Consider the following 20,354-nt stretch of genomic DNA (forward strand, 5'->3'; position numbering starts at 1 on the left):
CTTTAAACTTACTACTAATCCATCTGATATCAAAATAGTAGAATGAATAGTATTACAAATATTCTATCGGATATTAACATTACTGCAATAAGATATTGGACTTTGAGCTGATTTTCTTTTCTTTCTTTCTTTCTTTTTTTCTTTTTTTTTTTTTTTTTTTTGCAGTTTTTGGCTGGGGCTGGGTTTGAACCTGCCACCTCTGGCATATGGGGCTGGTGCCTTACTCCTTTGAGCCACAGATGCTGCCCAAGCTGATTTTCTTTTTATTCATTTTATTTTTATTGCTTTATTTTTCTGTTTGTTTCAGAATTTCTCTTGAAAATATTATGTTGATTTTGTAATTTTACATTAGCTAAAATCCTATATTTTAAATAGTTGCATTTAATTCATCCACATTCATTACGATTACTGATACAGCTGAATTTAATATTGATATTACTCTTACTTTTTTTTGGCTCCTTTTTAAGAAAAATATTTTTTACCTAATTTATCTTGCTTTGTCTATGTCCTGTTTCCCTTAAATGGTTAAAGTAATGCAGATTATTTCCATTCTTTTTTTTATTTGTTTTAGAACTTTAAGATACACATTTTAACTTACATTTATTTAGCAATCTCTAGAATTAATGTATGTGTGTTTTCACAACAAATAATGTAGTCAGGAACATTAGCAACATTAGTCCTATTTGTTGCCATCTTGAAATGATTTATTTCAACTTATTGCTTTTAAAAAACATAATCAACAAAAAATAATAAAAAAGGAAAAAGAAAAGAAAGATAAAAAACATAACAATTAGACTCAATGGTTGACCGTGTTGCTGGGGCCTAATGTTTTCACATTAATAGTAGAAAAACAAAATTTTTCATCTCTTAAAGAACTGAGAATTGTGTACAAAAATCTTACATAAACTAAAAGGATGAATAAATTTACAGGTGTAAATGCAAACTGTTTCCAACTCAAGCCAAGTAACCACCCGTGGTATTCTGACAAGAAAACATCAGGGAAGAAAGGAAACTGGGTCCCAAAGGCTTGGACTTTTCCAACCCTGTTAAACCAGCAAGACAGAAGTGAAAACAGGTAGTCAGATATCTCACCAGGCCCCGGAGATCCTGGAACGGTCAGCGTCTCCTCTCAGGGGAGAGGCTGCTGGCCACAGATTTCTCTTGCACCAGAACGTTCTCTCCCCTCAGCCAGAGGTGACTGAGCCACAGGTCTCAGGGGTTCAAATCAAAGACATGTACAGGACGTTAAACCTATCAAGGGAACAGTAAACTTGAAAACAAGGTCAACATCAGCAACAAGTTCTACACTCCAGTGCTGATACCAGATGCAAACTTCAGGGAAATTTCTTTTCAAAGGCATCTTCCAGTTTTGCAGGCTAGCACGAGGTGTGCATTCGCCAGAGCAAATCTGTTCTTTGGAACCAACTCGTGCTGCTGGCTGTGGGTTCAGAAGAACTTGAGGTGGACCACGGAGGGCCTGGACTCGTTGTACTCCTGCTCACTGATCCACATCTGCTGGAAGGTGGACAGCGAGGCCAGGATGGAGCCGCCTATCCACACCAAGCACTTGCGCTGGGGGTGGGGTGGGGGGAGCAATGATCTTGATCTTCACCAGGGCTGTGACTTCCTTCTGCACCCTGTCGGCAATGCCGGGGTGCGTGGTGGAGCTGCCAGACAGCACAGTGTTGGCCTACAGGTCCGTGCGGATGTCCTGGTCACACTTGCGATGGAGTGGAAGGTCATCTGGTGGATGCTGCAGGATCCCACACCCAGGAGGGAGGGCTGGAAGAGCACCTCTGGACACGAAACAGCTCTCTGCCAACAGTGATCACCTGGCCGACGGGCAGCTCGTAGCGGTTCTCCAGTGAGGAGGACGCAGCAGTAGCCATCTCCTGCTCCAAGTCCAAGGCCACGTAGCACAGCTTCTCCTGGATGTCCTGCACGATCTCGCCTCGGCTGTGGAGGTGAAGCTGTAGCCACTCCGTAAGGGTCTTAAGGAGGTAGCCCGTCAGGTCCCGGCCAGCCAGCTCCAGATGCAGGATGGTGTGGGGGAGCACATGCTCCTCATAGATGGGCACCGTGTGGGTGACCCCGTCTCCAGAGTCCATGAGGATGCCAGTGGTCTGTCCAGACGTGGACAGCACCGCCCAGATGGCCACGTACATGGCCAGGGCGTTGAAGGTCTCAAAAATGAGCTGGGTCATCTTCTCTCTGTTGGCCTTGGGGTTCAAGGGGGCCTCTGTCAGCAGCACCCAGTGCTCCTCTGGGGCCACGCTCAGCTGTTGTAGAAGGTGTGGTGCCAGATTTTCTCTATGTCGTCCCAGTTGGTGACTATGCTGTGCTCAATGGGGTACTTCAGGGTCAGGACGCCACGCATGCTCTGGGCCTCGTCGCCCACTAACGAGTCCTTCTGGTCCAGGCCCACCATCAAACCCTGGTGCCGGGGGCACCCGACGATGGAGGGGAACATGGTTCAGGGGGCATCATCCCCTGCAAAGCTAGCTTTGCACAGGTTGGAGCCATTATCAATAACCAGCAAAGCAATTTCCTCTTCCATCGCGATCGGTGGCACAAAGAAATGGTCGGAGAACTTGGGCACGAGGCAGCAGCCAGGAGTGGGACCCACATTTTTATCTTTATGAAAAAGAAAAAAAGAGTGAGCAAACTTCAATTAAGGGAATAGCCTAAATAAGACAGAGAAACTCCATAGACAAGAGGATTTCCACACTGCTGATTTGGAAGTAGGATCATTAGCATTCTTCATTATTCATTTGTTTATATATACAAATATATACATTTATATATGTTATATCCTATAATAGAATCATTATTAGAAAGCATCATTAAACATGATTATATTATAACATATCATATCTATAATATGATAGAAGAATGGGACATTGATTGGATATATGTGATTTTTGCTAATGCATGTCTTAAAATGAAAGAGAAATTTCAATTAGTGCCAGTTCTGTGCTATTGAAAATGAGTGAGGTCTATCTCCCTTACACACTGATACCCATAGAAGCAGAGGAGAAGGGCTCACAAGTACCAGACATTGATAAAAATTTCAACCAACACATTATGTGGAATAGTAAACTAACTGATGAGTGCCCAAGAGTACTTATCAATAGCTCAGGAATTATTCTCATTCAGAGAACAGGAGCCTCTGTTGTATTCTTGAGAATATATTTATGTTTAGAGCTATAGGAACTTTAGTTAATTGACCATTCAATGATGATTTTGCCAAAGGAGTTTGCAAAGTCATTAGAAAATGATGCCAACAGACAGAATTACTCTTAATGGTAGTGGCACTTTGTAGGTAGGCATATAGTAAAAGAATTTATGACATTCTATTTAGCATCTAAAACACACAAGCTCAGGGGCTTTTGATATTAATGCTATTGAGAATTTAATTATCTAAACAATGTTAAATTGGCCTAGAGATTTCACATAAATTTTAAATCATGTCCTCAGAATTCACATTCAAACAGGAAGACACTATACACTGGTGGTAATCAATCTTGTTTCTATTTTCAACACAATTTGAATATAAGAATTTGAATAGCATAATTGAAGAAATTAAACGATTCAAAAGCAGCACACAAAAAAGTCAGTATTCATTGCAGTAAAATTAACTACTAAAGTATAAAACCACTATTAAACCATGTAAGTTAATGTACTATTATCTACTTGGTTGACCTTCAACATTTTTATGTCACTTTTTGAATTGTACCATTAACTTACCTGACTTCCTTTTGGGAAATTGGACTTCAAATTGAGAAAGTTCGCTTTTCCTGATTAAGTAGAATTTTCAAATTATTGCGAATATAGATAAAAATAACCAGAAACCAGTTGCCTTATTTCTTCCTGCCATTTGTTTGAGTATTCTTTTGGGAATTAATCAATATAAATGTTAGTGCAGACAGCAGTACCCATATAAATAGAGTGATTTAAAGAGAAGCGATACATTGCCCAGAAACATATCTCAACTTTCGTTTGTGATAGCTTCTTGCTTTTTAATTAAAAACTAAGTTTTGAAAGTTAGACAAATCAGGAAAAAATTAAACAGTGAGAGAGAAAAGCAGGACTTGACTCTTTAATTGAAATATTAAAAACTTCTCTATCCTGAAATAATATTCGAAAGCAGAGAGCTGACACATGGGAATACAAGAAGTGATGAGGGTAGCAATTTATTCATAGATATTGCATCCACTTCCCAAAGTATTAATACGCTTATGCATCATAAGAATGTATATATACATAGAACTACCTCAGTCTAAGATGGGATTCCAAATTTGGAAGTCCTTTAAGACCCACACTGATTAATATTGACTTTATTTCTTTTAAGATGGAATTTACCAAAATATTTCATATTATAAAAACACAGAACAGTAAAAATCTCAAAAAAATAAAGCCTAAAGTTTCAAAGTCCCTTCATCAAGAAATTATTAATGCTAATATTAGAGCTTATTTTATTCTTCTTTTGATTTTTGTTTAGTAATATACTTTTATTGTTTAGATTATAATGAAACAAGTATATAATAATGAAAAAAACATTTCTTAGGCCACATTCCCCATTATTACTACAATTACTTTGTCCTGTGTCTTTTTTGGAGAATTTGGCCACCATATATAATTTTTCATTTGACATATTAAGAGTGGCATGATTTACATAATATTCTTCAATTTGCTTTCAATTAAAAAGATAGCTCACATATGTTTATTTCTTTTTGTGCAAGTGTTTTGTTTTGTTTTGATTTGTTTTGTATAAGTTGCTTGATGTTCCTTTGTTTGGAGGTAATAAAATTTATTTGGCCCATCTCATGTTTATGATTATTTGGTGGAAAATTGGTAAAATTAATATTATACATATATAATTTCACACATTTAAGACTGGAATTATTTTCATTATAATGTAATATATGTCTTATAAAACCTTGTGTACTGCAGCATTGCACATGGATACCAACAAGACAAAATAAGTAACATTAAGAGGAAATTGCTCGAAAATCATTCAACTTAACTAGAGTGCTAATATAAAAGTAGGAATAAAAAAAATTAGTCCAATTTAAAATATTTCTTAAATTTCAATTAAGAAGCAATAAATTAAGAACTTTACCTATTAAACTTCAGGTAGAACTGGAACCATAGAAAGGAGAATAAGAAAGAATTAAAGTTGCTCAATTACTAAGATAAAGATAAATGGACAAAACCAGGAAGATTGAAGACTAAACATTTACAAAACAAAATGAACCAAACCAAAAGTTCTAGGTGCAGGGGTTCTCAACTTGTGGGTTGTGATCCCTTTTTAACAATAAAAATACACTGTGGCATTACAAAGGTTGAGAACCACTGTTCTAGAGTGTATGAGTGTTGTATTTAATAACTTATTTCTCTGCAGTTTGATATGTTCATCCATACTAGAGTATTTTGCCCACAATTGCTGGTTCCTGATTGCATAAAATTTTAACATGCTAGTATGTGAGCTATTATAACTTCTGTGTTATTCCAATGGTTTTAAATATAAATTAAGTTGAGTAATTTAATATCGGCCATAGGTAGGCTTTGGAATTAGTCAAAGTCAAGGAGCATAAGTATTTGGTAATTCTAATAAATAATGCCAAATTCATTTCTATTTTGTTTGGACCAAATTTCACTTCCTCTAGCAATATGTGAGAATGACATTTTTAAAACCTTGACAGGAATGTATGATCGACCTGTCCATCTGTCAATGCTTTAAGAACATTTTTACTGGACATAAAACACTAAACCCTGAGTTATGCTTTCTTCCGTTTATAATCTAGTAGATATTACTACACCAGTTTCTAGAGATAGTGATTCCTACGAGAGAGCTAAAACGAAACTGTTTCCTTTAGTATGAGAATTTATATTTATATCTGCATAGCTATCTGATTATCTTGGAAATTCTTAAATGGGATAATGTGCTGATTATTTCTCAGTTTTGAGTATTTTGGATATTTTCTCATAAGAAAAATGTCATTTCAATATGTAAAGCCAAATAATTTAATTTTAGGACATATTTCAAAATCATGTCCTTGTAATTTTTTTTCTTTTACCAGAAAGTACAATTAAAATATATTAGGGTTTCTTTTAAGGACTTTTAAAAATATATATTCTTGTATAGTGAAATTGTTTTTAACAATTTCAACTTTTTTGACTACTTCAACTATATTTATGAAACCTATTTAAAAAGCAATATTATATATATTTCATTCTCTCTTGTTAACCTTTATATCCCCATCCCTTCTATTTCAAATTTGTTATTGGCCCCTCTGATATTTCTTGCATTCATTCCACTTTTTTCGTTAGTCATTTTCAAAAGTATTTAACAATTCGGCAAATGCCCACTTCATCTTTTTCTATTCACTCACCACATGTTCTCCGAGTTTCTATATTTATACTTTGTGCTATTTTGAAAAATAATGTTTATTAAATGTTTTATAAAATGTTTATTCAGTGTTTTACAAAATTTTATTGAAGCACAACCTCCAAGTGTACTAATCTTGTGTTTATAGCTTGAGGAATATTTAAAAATAATATACATATGTATGAACACACGAGATTTAGAAAAATACCAACCCCACAGAAGTTATATTTATGCCTTTCATTCTGTTATAAACCAAAATTAACCACTATTCTGACTTCAAACATCGTAGATTGCTTTCGCTGAGTATCATGTGATTCATGTTTAGTAATAAATTATATTATACTCTATTTTATCTTCAATCTTAGGCTGAAAATTATTTCATTTCCAATATATATGACATAGATAAAGCTTCTAGGAGTGTTTTTGTACGAGTCTATTGATGAATAATCTAATAACATTAACCTAATTTTAGCCATTCTGGCAGGTATATAGTACTATTTCCATTGTAGTCCAAACTGTTACTTTCACCTTGACTAATGAATTAAACCCATATTCACAGGCTTTTGTAGAGATCATTTTTTTCCTGAGGAAGATTTTTATATTTTTGCCCATTTTCCAATTGTATTATAGTTTTCAAATTGATTTTAAATGTATTTATCTATTATATGTCAATTTATACCCACTTGCAGATACTTCACCACTGAATTTCACAGTGTTTACATGAAATGTTGGAGGCAGGATAAGAGACTGCAGAAGACCTCGATTATGATGCAGGTTTGGAAAAATGTATCAGCCTCCACTATGGGAAAGTCATTAAAGCCTGCCTGGATCTCTCCCTACTCCTCCAATTTTCTGATGGAAGAAAATCTTTAAACTACTGAGAAGAGCACAAACAAAATGTATCTCTTCAGGTCAGTAGGTGAAGGCTCCCTGCATCTAAGAAGACATAAACCAAACAAAAAGACCCCTCTGCCTCTATTTCAGGCACAGAAAAATCTCTTGGCCCAAATAATTAAAGATTGTCTACTGCAGAAACAGGATTACCGAGATTGCCTCAACCCTGAGACCTAGCCACATCTCAGCTTCCAAAACAGGACTGAACCAATACAGCCACAAAACCATAGCACGGAGTGGTAAAATACAAAAATACAAAATGGTGGAGGAGGGTAAAGAGTACAAAAATGAACATTTTCTCAGGTGTATGCACAAAAGGGAGATCTACAGCTGAGGGGAACAGACATTGGAAAGTTTCCCAGCAACTTAGCCTCCACCATAAGCACAAGATAGCAGTAAAGGAGCCTGCAGTCTGTGGTACATTGAGTGTAACCATAGCAACAATAAATATGAGAAAAAAATAGTTAACAATAACTAGGAGGAAAAAAAACACCTCATGCTTGACTCTATACTAAATTGGCTCAAGCCCCCGTAATAAGGCTTTAAATAAAGAAGTGAAAATTTTCAGTAATATCTTTTACCTTCCTTTTGTACTACACAAATATCTTACTTTCAATCCAATAATATAAGCTCTACAAAGAAGTAAGAAAAAATAAAATACAATGCCAAAATATAAATAAAGCAAGCAATAGCGTCCGACTTAGATATTCCACGTATGGTTGTGGACACTAACAGTGTTCTGGGACAGTTTCCCAAATCAGACCATGAAGCCGGCCTTGTACTGGTGGTATCCCCTGGCGCTGAGTTTCTACATCTCCCTGCTAATCACACTGCCCTTTGATATCAGGTGAAAGGATTTGAAGGAGCAGGTGGTGCATCGCTTTGTGACCATCTCCCTGTTTACCTTCACTACAGCGCAACCTGCTGCCATCGGCTTTCCCACGCTGCTGCTACGTGATTCCGCAGACTCCCCGCTGACCGCCTGTAAGATGTTCAAGTACACGCACTTCCGGACAGCGTGCACCGTCCTCTTCATCATCTTCTCCTTGGTCTTCTATACTCGCCTCATGCGCTTCCCTACCCAGATCCTCTGCATACTATGACTCCATTAGGGAGTGGAGCCCCTTGTTCAGCTGCTACTTCTTCAATGCGCTCTAGAAGCTGCTGCAGCTACTGCACGTGTTCTGATCCTGCTCAGGCTCTTCAGCTTCGCAAAGAAGGGCTAGGTGGAGAAGGACATGCACAGTGGCGTAGAAGAGTCAGACTCCAGCGAGGAAGAGGCAGCAGAGTCCCATGAATGTCCACAGCTCAAGAACTGGGCAGCTGGAGGGTGTGTGGCAACCCCCACTGACTACCCTGGAGCCGCGTGGCGGGGCAGCTGGTCAACGGGCACGCGTCAGCCACATAGCCACTGGCCAAGGATGGCTGGGAGGGGCCTGGACTGGTGACCCTTGGACTAGTTCCAGCGAGTCAGTGAGGGCCCATGATCTGCCTCTAGCCCTTTCCTTCTGCTCATCCTCCCTCCCTCCTTCCCTAAGAGCTACTGGACTGAGCCAAGAGGTAGGAGCCCCAGGCTGAAAGGGGTCCAATAAAACTTGAACAGAGCTGAATTCTTTGCCTGAGAACCTGGGTCCCTGTCAAAGCTCCTTTTCCAACCCTAGAGATCCCTGAGGGAGACAGGTCTTACACACCCCACTGGTGGGTTACTCACTGCCACCCAACCCAGGATGCATGCCCACTCCCAGGGGCCCCAGACAGCAAGGCAGAGAGGCCCCACCCCCCAAGTGACTCCCTTCCCAGCCACCACCTTAGAAAAGCCACCTCCCTCCACTCCAAGGCAGCCAAAACACACCCCACCTTCGAGATTCCCGGAGCCTCCCTGGGGATGCTGCAGGGGATGAGGGTAAATCCCCACAGGCTTCCCAAGGGTCAGGCTGGAGGAGATTGGGCAGAGAGTATAAATTGTTGCTACCACTTTGGAAAACCATTCAGCACCATGTATAATTGTTGACTTTTTATAAAGTTCAGAAGTGACTCAAATGAGATGTTATGTAGGCATGAATATCCAGCTGGTATAAGTATAATAAACAGAAAACATAAACACACATAAAAAAAGTTTCAGAGAATTAAAACAATTAAGATTAACATGTTCAAGTTTCTAGTGGCAGCATGCGTAAACAAAAGTGGAATATAAATAAAGATGTAAAAACATTACAAAAACAACTAATAGAAACACTGCAAATGAAAAACAGTAATAGAGATAAAGTCTTTAGTGAACACTTAAGTAGAAAACAGAGCTGAGCAAGGATCAGTGAACTTGAATATAATCGATACAAATTAGTAGAAATTACTTAAATTGAAAATTAAAGAGAAAAGGTCAGAAAAACTCATACTTAGATTATCCAAAAGCTGTGTTACAATAAGAAGTGATCTACATAAGTGTGGTTGGGATCCCAGAATGAGAAAAGAAGAAATTGAGCACAATATATATTTAAAAAAACAATGGCTGGTGATATTTCAAAAATAAACTGAACCAGATGTACATATCAGAAATGGAGAAATAAAGCTGTCTGTGAATAAAGCTGTATTTACGGATGGCACCTATCTGAAAATATAGCAACATGTTTAGAAGGAATATGTTAGAACTAATAAGTGAATTTAGCAAGGTGGTAAGATATAAGGTTAACATATAAAATTTAGTCATAATTCTATTTACTAGTGTGCACCATTGGAAACAAATAAAAATATGACGTATTAGAGAATCAAATATATATAATGTTGTGAATGAACTTAACTTCCTTAAAGCACAACTGGACTTCACATTGAGCAAATTTGTTCCCGTTCCTTAATATAATACTGCACTTCACACTGAGGAAATTTTACCTTTCTCTAGGAAATACATTTATAAAACATTGTGAAGGAGAAATATGGCCAAAATCCAGCTTCTGTATTTCCAGAAAATATTCCCATTTTCTGGAGTATTCTCTTGAGAATGAAGACAAACATCTGTGCAGTCTGTAATATCCGTCCAAACAGAATGATTGAAATGATGTGAATTGAGGCTATTTGGAAAATAAAACTGCCTAAGCACATGTCCCAACATTGATTTTCTGATAAGCTAATGCCTTAGCACAAAAGATTGTTTAAACAAGCCAACAACTTGGCTATTGTTATGAGTACTAAAATGAACATGGGTGTGCAGACATATATTGGACATACTGACTTTAAATGTTTCACCCAGAAGTGATGTTGCTGGATCATGTGGTAATTCCATTTTTAGATTTTTGAGAACCCTCCATACTGCCTTTCAGAATGGATATACTTCATATAATTGTAATTTTCATTTGCACCAACAGTGTACAGAGCTCCCTTTTCTCTCCATCCTCACCAACACTTGTCATCTTTCATCCTTTGATAATAACCTTTCTGACAGGTGTGAGATGATATCTCACTGTTTTTAATTTGTATCTCCATAATGATATTGAGGTTACAAATGATATTGACAGCCATTTGTAATTCTCCTTTTCTGAAATGTCTGTTTGTGTCTTTTGCCATTTTTTCTTTTTATTTATTTATTTATTTATTTTTATTAATATTAAATCATAGCTGTGTACATTAATGTGATCATGGGACATCATACACTGGTTTTATAAACAGTTTGACACATTTTCATCACACTGGTTAACATAGCCTTCCTGGCATTTTCTTAGTTATTGTGTTAAGACAATTATATTCTACATTTACTTAGTTTCACATGTACCCTTGTAAGATGCACTGCAGGTGTAATCCCACCAATCACCCTCCCTCCGCCCATTCTCCCTCCTCCCTCCCCTCCCTCTCCCCCTTCCCCATATTCTTAGGTTATAACTGGGTTATAGCTTTCATATGAAAGCCATAAATTAGTTTCATAGTAGGGCTGAGTACATTGGAACATATTCTTCTTAGTAAAGTATCTCATGAATGGAAGAAAAAGTATCCAATGTACTCAGCCCTACTTTTGCCATTTTTTTTTTTTTGTGGTTTTTGGCCGGGGCTGGGTTTGAACCCGCCACCTCTGGCATATGGGACCGGCGCCCTACTCACTGAGCCACAAGCACCGCCCAGCTTTTGCCATTTTTCACTGGAATATTTGTTTTACTTTCTATATCCATGAAAAATGACATTGGAATTTGGATGGTATAGTTTTGGGTAGAATGGACATTTTAACAATATATAACTCTTCCAGTTCATGAGCATGAGGTATCTTTACATACATTTGTTTCTTCTTCAAATTCTTTCATTAATGTCTTATCATTTTCATTGTACAAGTTTTTTGCCTCTTTGGTAAAATTCATTCCTGAGTAGTTTTTGTATCTGTTGTAAATGAGATTATTCTCTTGATTTGTTTTACATTAATTTTGTTATTCACAGCTGATTTTATATGTTGATTTTGTATTCTGCAACTTTGCTGAATTTTGTAGTCAATTCTAACATTTGTCTGAGTGTGTGTGTAAAATAGGGATTTCTATAAATAGGATATGTCATCAGCAAATAGCAAATGTTTAACTTCTTTCTTTTATATTTGAGTGAATTTCCTTTCTTTCTCTTGCCTTTTTACTCCTCAAAAACTTCTAATACTGTGTTGAAGAAGTGACAAGAATGAGCATCTTTGTCTCTTTTCGGATTTTAAAAGAAAGGGCTCTGATTTGTCACTGTCAAGCTGTGGGCTTATTATAGATGGCCTTTATTGTGTTGAAGTATCAATACATTCCTCCCATACCTAATGTGTTGAGAGTTTTTATCATGAAAGTATGTTAAATTTGGACAAATGGTGGCCTGGCATGGTGACTCAAGCCTGTAATCTAATCGCAGCACTTTGGGAGGCTAAGGTGGGTGGATTGCCTGAGGTTAGGAGTCCGAGACCACCCTGAGCCAGAGAGAGACCCCATCTTTAAAAAAAATAGCCAGGTGTTGTAGCCAGCGGAGTGGCTTATCCTCTAAACCATAAACCATCATTTCTTCTAAATTCACTAGAATATCCATAACGAAAGTTTTTAAAGAAACTCTTTACAATAAAGATCTTGCATCTCATATTATTAGCCATGCCAATCATCATAACAGAGATTTTTAAAAATCAACATGGTCCTCTTTTATTACTTTTTACATTTACTTTTATTTTTTAGACTTCATGCATGCCACAGCTCCTGTGGTCTACTTTCTTTTTGCCATTACTATTTATTCAACTCAACAATATATAGGCAAAAAAGGTTATTTTTCAAAGGTATAAGAACTTTTAATTTATGCTTCTTAGCCCACAACAAAAGAAACATTTCATACAATGTTGGCATTTAATAAAAAATGCCAATTGTTTTGAATTTTAAAAGCATTTTCATTCAATATTATTTCTTTAATCATTAAAAAAATAATAGATTTAAGTGACACAAATTGAATTCCATTATATTTATATTTATATACAAGTAAATTCTGGACTTTGGTTGTACCCATCACTGAGTAGTATACATTGTACCCCATACATAATTAACAACATGATAAATTTGGCCAGCATTCATATGTACCAGTAACAAAGATATTTAAAGAAATATGACTTACTGGAAATACTATTTTGGCAATAGTGCCAATGTCTGATAGCTCTGCTTAAGCTTTCATTGAAGATTGAAATTAGAAGATAGAGTTATTAATTCTTTGACGTTTACCTTCCCTAATCTATGTTTCAAATAATTAAGGAAAAAGAAATTGTTCTCAGAGTATAATTAAGATTTATTATATGTCAAAAGTACTATTACTAAAAAGAAATCTAATGCAGTGTTTATTTTCATAAAGCTAGATATTTATCAGAATTTATAATTATAGAGGCTATTATTTCTTTCTTTAAGGTAATAAGTCTAATAATTTTTGTGGTATTGTCAGCTTTGGCCCAATAGTGTAAGAAGCATGGAATAGAATTATATTAAATTTTTGTTTAAATGTCACCTTTTGAATATAAATATTGCCTTATAATTTGGAACTGTAAGCCCAACTTTTATTTTTCCATTAAAATGCTTCATGTTATAATCACTCCTCATGGGAATGGAAAAAATTGCATTAGAACATAGTCCAATAAATAGTGGATTAGTGATGACACATCTTAAGAGACTGACAGACATTTGATTTTTTTATGCCTGAAAATCCTGTCAATTCCAACATTTTTGGCCTATACATGGTCTCTGGGCTGCATTCAGAGCCATCTGTCTGCGTGGCAAACTGCCTATTCATAAATTAGTTGGACCATTTCATCAGGGCAGAAATGATGAAATGAGCAAATTATAACTACAAAAGAGCAAATTATATATCTTTACCAACTGTTGCTGCATCTATAGGAATCTCACATTCACTGCTATATTCTTGTCATAAATGATAATGATGCCTAATCTACCTGAAGTGGGAGCCCTCAAGAAAGACATGATGAAGACATTTTCAACTCCCTACTTGTTGAAGAATTTTGTTTATCACGTTTGGACTAAAAGGAATAAGGACGGATGATTTGTGGAACATAAATTGAGATAAACAAGTGCAGAATATATTTAAAATAAGTTTATACATATAAAATAATTCAAAGTGATGGTTAAAGTCTTTGTACAAAAATAATTGCTTTCCACTTAGGACATCTCTGAGAATTAGAGTCATATTTTAAAATGAGAAAGAGAAAAAGAGACGTGTATATATGCATGTATATTTCATCAAGAAAAGAGTGTGCATGAGTTTTTCATATCAATTATTTACTGAAAGTAAATCACTGTATCTAGCTTCAGATAATAAGTTATATAACTTGATGTAATTTATCTTTAACTTACAGTTCTTTTTTTATTGTTCCAATGATTTACTTGATGATTCACTCAAAGGACTTTTGTCTTTCATGTGTTTTCATACTGAACAGGCATTACTTTATCTTTTATCTCAAACAGCATGGGTGTCAATATTCCAATAGGTTCATTCATTTCATTTTTCAAATATATGTTTAATCTTCCTAGTGATAAGTGAAAATATATTTTGAAATGTTCTATTAATTAACTGGCTGTTTTAAAAACTTTAATTCTTATATTATTGTATAATGAATTTCACGTTTTCTTGCTGAAAATATTCTAAATATGGTGATTTTTTTCTGTCAATTTCCATACATGGATAACAATATATTTCAAGTAGTCAAAGAATTTCAAAACATAGAGGATGTATGTAGTATAAAAATATGAGCTTTTAAATTTTATTGCAAAAGAATTATAAGAAGTTTTTGCATATTCCAAAAATTACTTCATTGACAAAATTGTTTTCTATATAATAAACAATGAAATAACATATGAAAAAAAACAGGGAGTACATATAATTTGCAATATGAGTAATATGTAATATAAAATATGAATCTGGAAAGTATGCAGCTGTGTAATGTGAAAAATTGTATCAAAATTATCTGGATACTTTCTGACAGCACTTGTATTAAGTTATCCTGGCAGCAGTCCATAATGAAAATGCTCAACTCTTCTAATTAACAGAGTTCCAATGCCCCTCTACTATCAATAAATATCCATACTATATCATCTTTCCTTTTTATTGAAAAAAATGTGTCTTGTAAAGAAATAAAATGTATTATTAAGTTAACATTGCAGAATAAGCAAAAATTTGTGAGGCATTGCCTTTTCATAAATTAGATTCTGACCCTATCTTGAGTGATCCAGAAGTTTTATTTTAATGAAATAATTAGCCTGAAACATGAAGCCAATAATTTAAAAAGGAAATTTATATTACATTTATATATTATTAAAACTTGTGTATTTTGTTTATTTTAAACTCACTAAACATAGCCATTGACTTATCCTTTTAAGAACAGTGCTTTCTTCAGAAATGTTTTGGAAAGATATATTCATTCAAAGTGAGTCAATATAAAATGTGAGATGACTGTGAAAAATAAGCAAATTTATGGAGAATTAGATAAATTAGCATCAAATGAACAGCATTTTCTCTGCTATAGTTTCCTACACAACATTTTAAGGTTGATATTTTTGGAAATAATCTCAATCCGTTCATTTTATTATCTTCTCCTACTGCTAAAAGAACAGATGAATCATTTCTATGCTGGAATAAAATTCTATAAATAAATTATAGACGAACACACAAAAAGTCACTGAGTGGGAGAAAACTGATATCTGTACCACTGTGTGATATGTTTTACTCCCCTACAATCTCACAGAAGAAGCTAAAAGTGAAATTCAGATTGAAGAACATTTAAATTCTTGGAATTCTTTTATTATAGAGACATTTTGTGATTTGTATGGCATTTTGTAAAAGCCAGGGAATCAGTAAAAGGAAAGTAAAAAAAAAAAAAAAAAACTTACCTACACAGTAGTACACTCTAAATAAAAAAAAAAAATGTAAAATGGCTACAAAAAATATTGAGAAAATAAAGCCCTTTTGAAAAGACCAATTTGTGGGAGTATGTACACAAATGAATAAAACATGCCATTTACAAGTTTTATAAAGAGCTTTGGTTCATGCTGTTTCATTCTCTGTCAGTGATTTGTGTTAGTAATTTTATTCTAGTAAGAAAATTTGACTTAATGATTTAAAAATGACTTATTTCCTTGCAGTTCTGGCCCTCGATGGAGGCAAATTACTTGGCTATGTACATACACAATAGTTTTCAAAATGGAAAACATGCCCCCTTCTGTCAACGCTCTGCCTCCTCACCATCTGCCAGAGAACTTCAACTATAGCACAGTGTTGAAAAGATCCACGAAAAGATTCAGAGAATTATTTGATGAAGTTTTATTTGATAAGCTCATACATTATCAACATACACAAATACATGATTACCTTAAATATGGATTATCTAAACCTTTCCTATGAAATCCTTTTAGTCTTTATGATTGGCTTTGCATCCTCATGACCTTTAATGAAATACCTCTAAATTGTATAAACTGTTTGTTACCTTGATTTAATCTCCCTTAAAAAGGACGTCTGAGGAAAGACCTGTGCAGTTGACTACCTCATATTTTATCTCTAATCTGGAAAATGTTTCCGCAAACAGATCCTCTTTTCCAATCTTCTCATTAATATTTCCTCCTAGCTATTTCATTCTTCTAAGCAGCCCAAGTCCTAGCCTGTGATGTGCAGGTGGCTTCCCTGGAAGAAGTAAGTTTCCTGCACTCTAGATGTAATCAGGGACCAGGAAGCAAACGAGTGGTCCTCTTTTCTACATTTGATCCAATTTCATCTCTACCAGACTTATATGTTTGAAATGCTTTCTTCCTTTGTAGAACGCAAAACTCTAGGAAGTAAACTCGCCCCTCTCTGATGTGGTGCTCTATTCTTGTACAGAAAAGGAGCCAATAAAAGTAAAGTTTACTCAGTATGAATGTACTCTGTTTCCAAATATGATGCTTTTTGCATACATTTATTTATTTTATTTTTTGCCTTCCAGAAGATCACAGCCTAAGAAGAAAAGAAGCAATTTTAGTGAAAAACACAGCAGAGGGCAGCCCATGCAGTCATATTATGTGCGCTTCACACTCTTCTCCGGAGAACTCCTAGGTCTCTTCTCCCATTCCTCCCAGAATTTACTTATTTATTTTTTTGAGACAGAGCCTCAAGCTGTCCCCCTGGGTAGAGTGCCGTAGCATCACAGCTCACAGCAACCTCCAACTCCTGGGCTCAAGTAATTCTCCTGCCTCTGCCTCCCAAGTAGCTGGGAGTACAGGCGCCCGCCACAATGCCTGGTTGTTTTTTGGTTGCAGCCATCATTGTTGTTTGGCAGCCCAGGCTGGATTAGAACCTGCCATCTCAGGTGTATGTGTTTGGCACCTTAGACGCTTGAGCCACATGTGCAGAGCCTTCTCCCAGAATTAAAGCCAGCTATGTGGAATTCACAGATGCAGGAACTGCATTGTACCATCAGAATAGAAAGCAGAATATTTATTAAAAGATACCTGCTTGATTTAAACTGCTTTCTTCTCTCCCCTTCTCTCCATAGACTAGTTGGCTTTGTTAAATACCAGATACTTGTTTTCTCACAGTTATGGAAGCTGAAAGTCCAAAAGTAAGGTGATACAGCGTTGAATTTTTTCTTTTTTTTTTTTTTTTTGAGGCTTTTTCCTGGCTTGCAAAGGCTTTTTCCTGGCCACCTTCTTGATATGACCTCACATGGCCTTCTCTGTATGCATGTGAAGACAGAAAGCTAGTGTCTCTTGCTCTCCTTGTAAGAACACCAATCCTATCAGGTTAGTGCTCTGCTCTGATGACATCATTTAGCCTTAATTATCTTGCTAAAGGCCTTATACTCTACCCCATTTCCCCGAAAATAAGACAGTATCTTATTTTAAGTATGCTCCCAAAGATGCGCTAGGTCTTATTTTCAGGGGACGTCTTATCTTTCCTGTAAGTAGGTCTTATTTTCGGGAAAACAGGGTACTAGCCTATTAGTCACCTTAAGGTATCTCTCTCTCTCTCTCTCTCTCTCTCTCTATATATATATATATATATATATATACACACACACACAAGCACTATATCTTGCTGGAGCCAATGAGCCCACTTTCTTCGTACATGATAAGCAGTTGCCCCACAAGGAGGTGGAGATATATATCTCCAGTCTCCAGGCCTCCCCTTTCCTGACTCTGTGGATGACCAGGTTCCACTCACAGTGAGGACAGCACTGGCACTCACCAGCTGGGATACTGCAATCAGTCTCACCAGCACCAAGGGTGATTTTGGGATAGAGAATGAGAAAGCTGCCCATGGACCACCACTTCCCATGTCCGAACAGGCCAGTGGTCAAAGGGTGGTGTTAGCAGTAGCAGTGGGGATGGGCCATTTGCAGGCAGAGGTGGACAAAAGACTGTTCCAGCTGAAGACTCAGTTGGCTATTTTGACCAGCTCTTTTGGCTACAGTCACACAGAAGTCCCACACAGAGGCTTCTTACTTGGCTGATAAGAAGAAAATGAAACAGGACTTAGTGGATGCCAATAAAAAGGCAGAGAAGGAGAGGAGCCATCTGGAGGGGGAATTGAAGGGGCAGCAGGAGTAGATACCAGAAACCAAAGCCTGACTTATTACACAGCAGCACGATAAGGCCCAAGAGCAGAGTGACCATGCCTTAATGCTTTCTGAGCTCCAGAAATTGCTGCAGGAGGAGAGGACCCAGTGTCAAGACCTGGAGCTTTGTCTGAAGAGACACAAGAAGCCCTCTCAGGGCAGGCAGATGCAGCTGAACAGATGGAAGGGTTTGAATTACGGACCAAATAGCTGACCCCTGAGGTAGAGGAGCTGAAAGGTGAGCTGCAGGCTGTTTGAGATGAAAAGAATCAGACAGACCTCCGGCTGCAAGAACTTCAGAAAGAAGCTGCCATGTTAAGAGCCATTTCCAGGCTCTGTTGCAGCAGGAAATGAGGAAGACAGCCCTTGCAAAGGATCGATTCCGTCAGCAAACACAGGTGGAAGAGCAGAGGTGTCAAATATCTGAAGTGTCTGAGCTGCTGGGCACTTACGAGAAAGCCCAGCAGAAGGACCAGCTGACCACCCAGAAGCTGAAATAGCAGTGTTCTGCAGCTGGGCCTGGAGAATAAGATGTCGGCTCTAGTAGCCTCCAGCTGTTCCTCTCTAGACAGCCATGGAGAGGAGTCCAGTCTGGATATCCTGGAGTCCAGTCTCCAGTGTCCTGAGGATGAGATAGAGCAGCTGAAGAGGCTGTTGCAGGTTGCAGCCAGAAAAAGCCAGGTGACCTCCGATGTGAAGAAGCTCTGTGATCTGGAGATAATGCCCAGCTCAGAGGCTGCCGATGAGGAGAAGGCTACTGCACTCTAATACCAAGTACAAGATGAGGGCCCAGGTTGTTCTCAAGAGTAAGAATACCAAAGATGGTAGCTTGGCAAAAGAGCTGGAGGCAGCCCGGGAACAGCTTGCCGAGTTGAAGAACTACATCTCCGTGCGGCTGTCCTGCAAAGAGCTGGCACACCAGCACCGGCAGGGGGCTGAGAACTGGAAGCAGGAGCAGTCCTGGCTGCTGCAGCTCCACCAGCAGGACCGCACACTGAAGCCGGAGGAGCGCCCTGGCTGTCCTTGCTGAGGACTTGGAGCTGGGGCAACTGTGTTCTATGGCCTTGTCCTCCGGGCTGCCAGGACGCAGAAGCCCTGTGGGTGGCGGGGTTCCTGGAGACCCAACTGACACATCTTCATGTCTGCTTTATAGACACAAGCACTATATCTTGCTGGAGCCAATGAGCCCACTTTCCTCCTTCATGACGAGCAGTTGCCCCGCAAGGAGGTGGAAATCACGTCGCTGAAGCAGCAGAAGCCCAGGCTGGAGGTGGAGGAGCACCAGCTGCAGGACCGGCTGCTGGAGGAGGGTGAGCGGCACCGTGAGGAGGTTGGGGTCCTGCAGAGCCACATTGAAAAGAACGTCGGGGACCAGAGCAGGGAGGGAGCCCCTGGAGCACCTCAAAAACATCCTCTACCGCTTCCTGGCCTTCCCTGACTCCCTGGACCGCCAGCAGACTCTCACAGCCGTACTGACTGTCCTATACGTCAGTCCGGAGGAGAAACAAGTGATAAAGCGGCTGCCAACCAGGGGTAGTTGGTGGCTGTCTGGCCAGAGATGATGCCATTTTCATTAACTCTTGACATTTCTGTGCCTCTTTGATGTGGGAAGGGGGCAGGCTCTGGTGTTTACTGCCTGTTCTCTTGGATTTTCACTTGTTTCTTCACTGTGTTGAATTGGGAGGAGTCTTCAGTGTGGCGTGGATGCTCCTTTGAGTCCTTAAAGACACTGAAAGAGTTGGGATGGCGTGTTGGGGTGGAGCGTATGTGAGTGGACGAGGGGAGAGAGGTAAGGACTTAGAGGTGGAAAAGCTGAGGAAGTGGTAAGAATCTTCTAAAATTTTTTTGTTTTAATATTATGGTCCTACCGCTGAGCAAGGCCAAAATGTGACTCCAAAGGGAGTTTGGGCAATTTCTGAACATGCACAATAGTGGCTAATTTCTCCATCTTATCACAATCAATCTGGTCCCTTGCTGCCCCAATTCTCAGGGAACAAAGCCAGGCTGAAA

At 37.9% G+C, this 20,354-nt stretch overlaps 2 pseudogenes; one reads left to right on the forward strand and one right to left on the reverse strand.

Moving 5' to 3' along the window:
* Positions 1–1,446: 1,446 nt before the first annotated feature.
* Positions 1,447–2,557, reverse strand: LOC128590562 (actin, cytoplasmic 2-like; annotated as a pseudogene).
* A 5,827-nt stretch (positions 2,558–8,384) lies between these two features.
* Positions 8,385–19,906, forward strand: LOC128589737 (GRIP and coiled-coil domain-containing protein 1-like; annotated as a pseudogene).
* Positions 19,907–20,354: the final 448 nt, after the last annotated feature.

This window comes from Nycticebus coucang, chromosome 7 (genome assembly GCF_027406575.1).
Source record: "Nycticebus coucang isolate mNycCou1 chromosome 7, mNycCou1.pri, whole genome shotgun sequence".
NCBI classification, from domain to species: domain Eukaryota; kingdom Metazoa; phylum Chordata; class Mammalia; order Primates; family Lorisidae; genus Nycticebus; species Nycticebus coucang.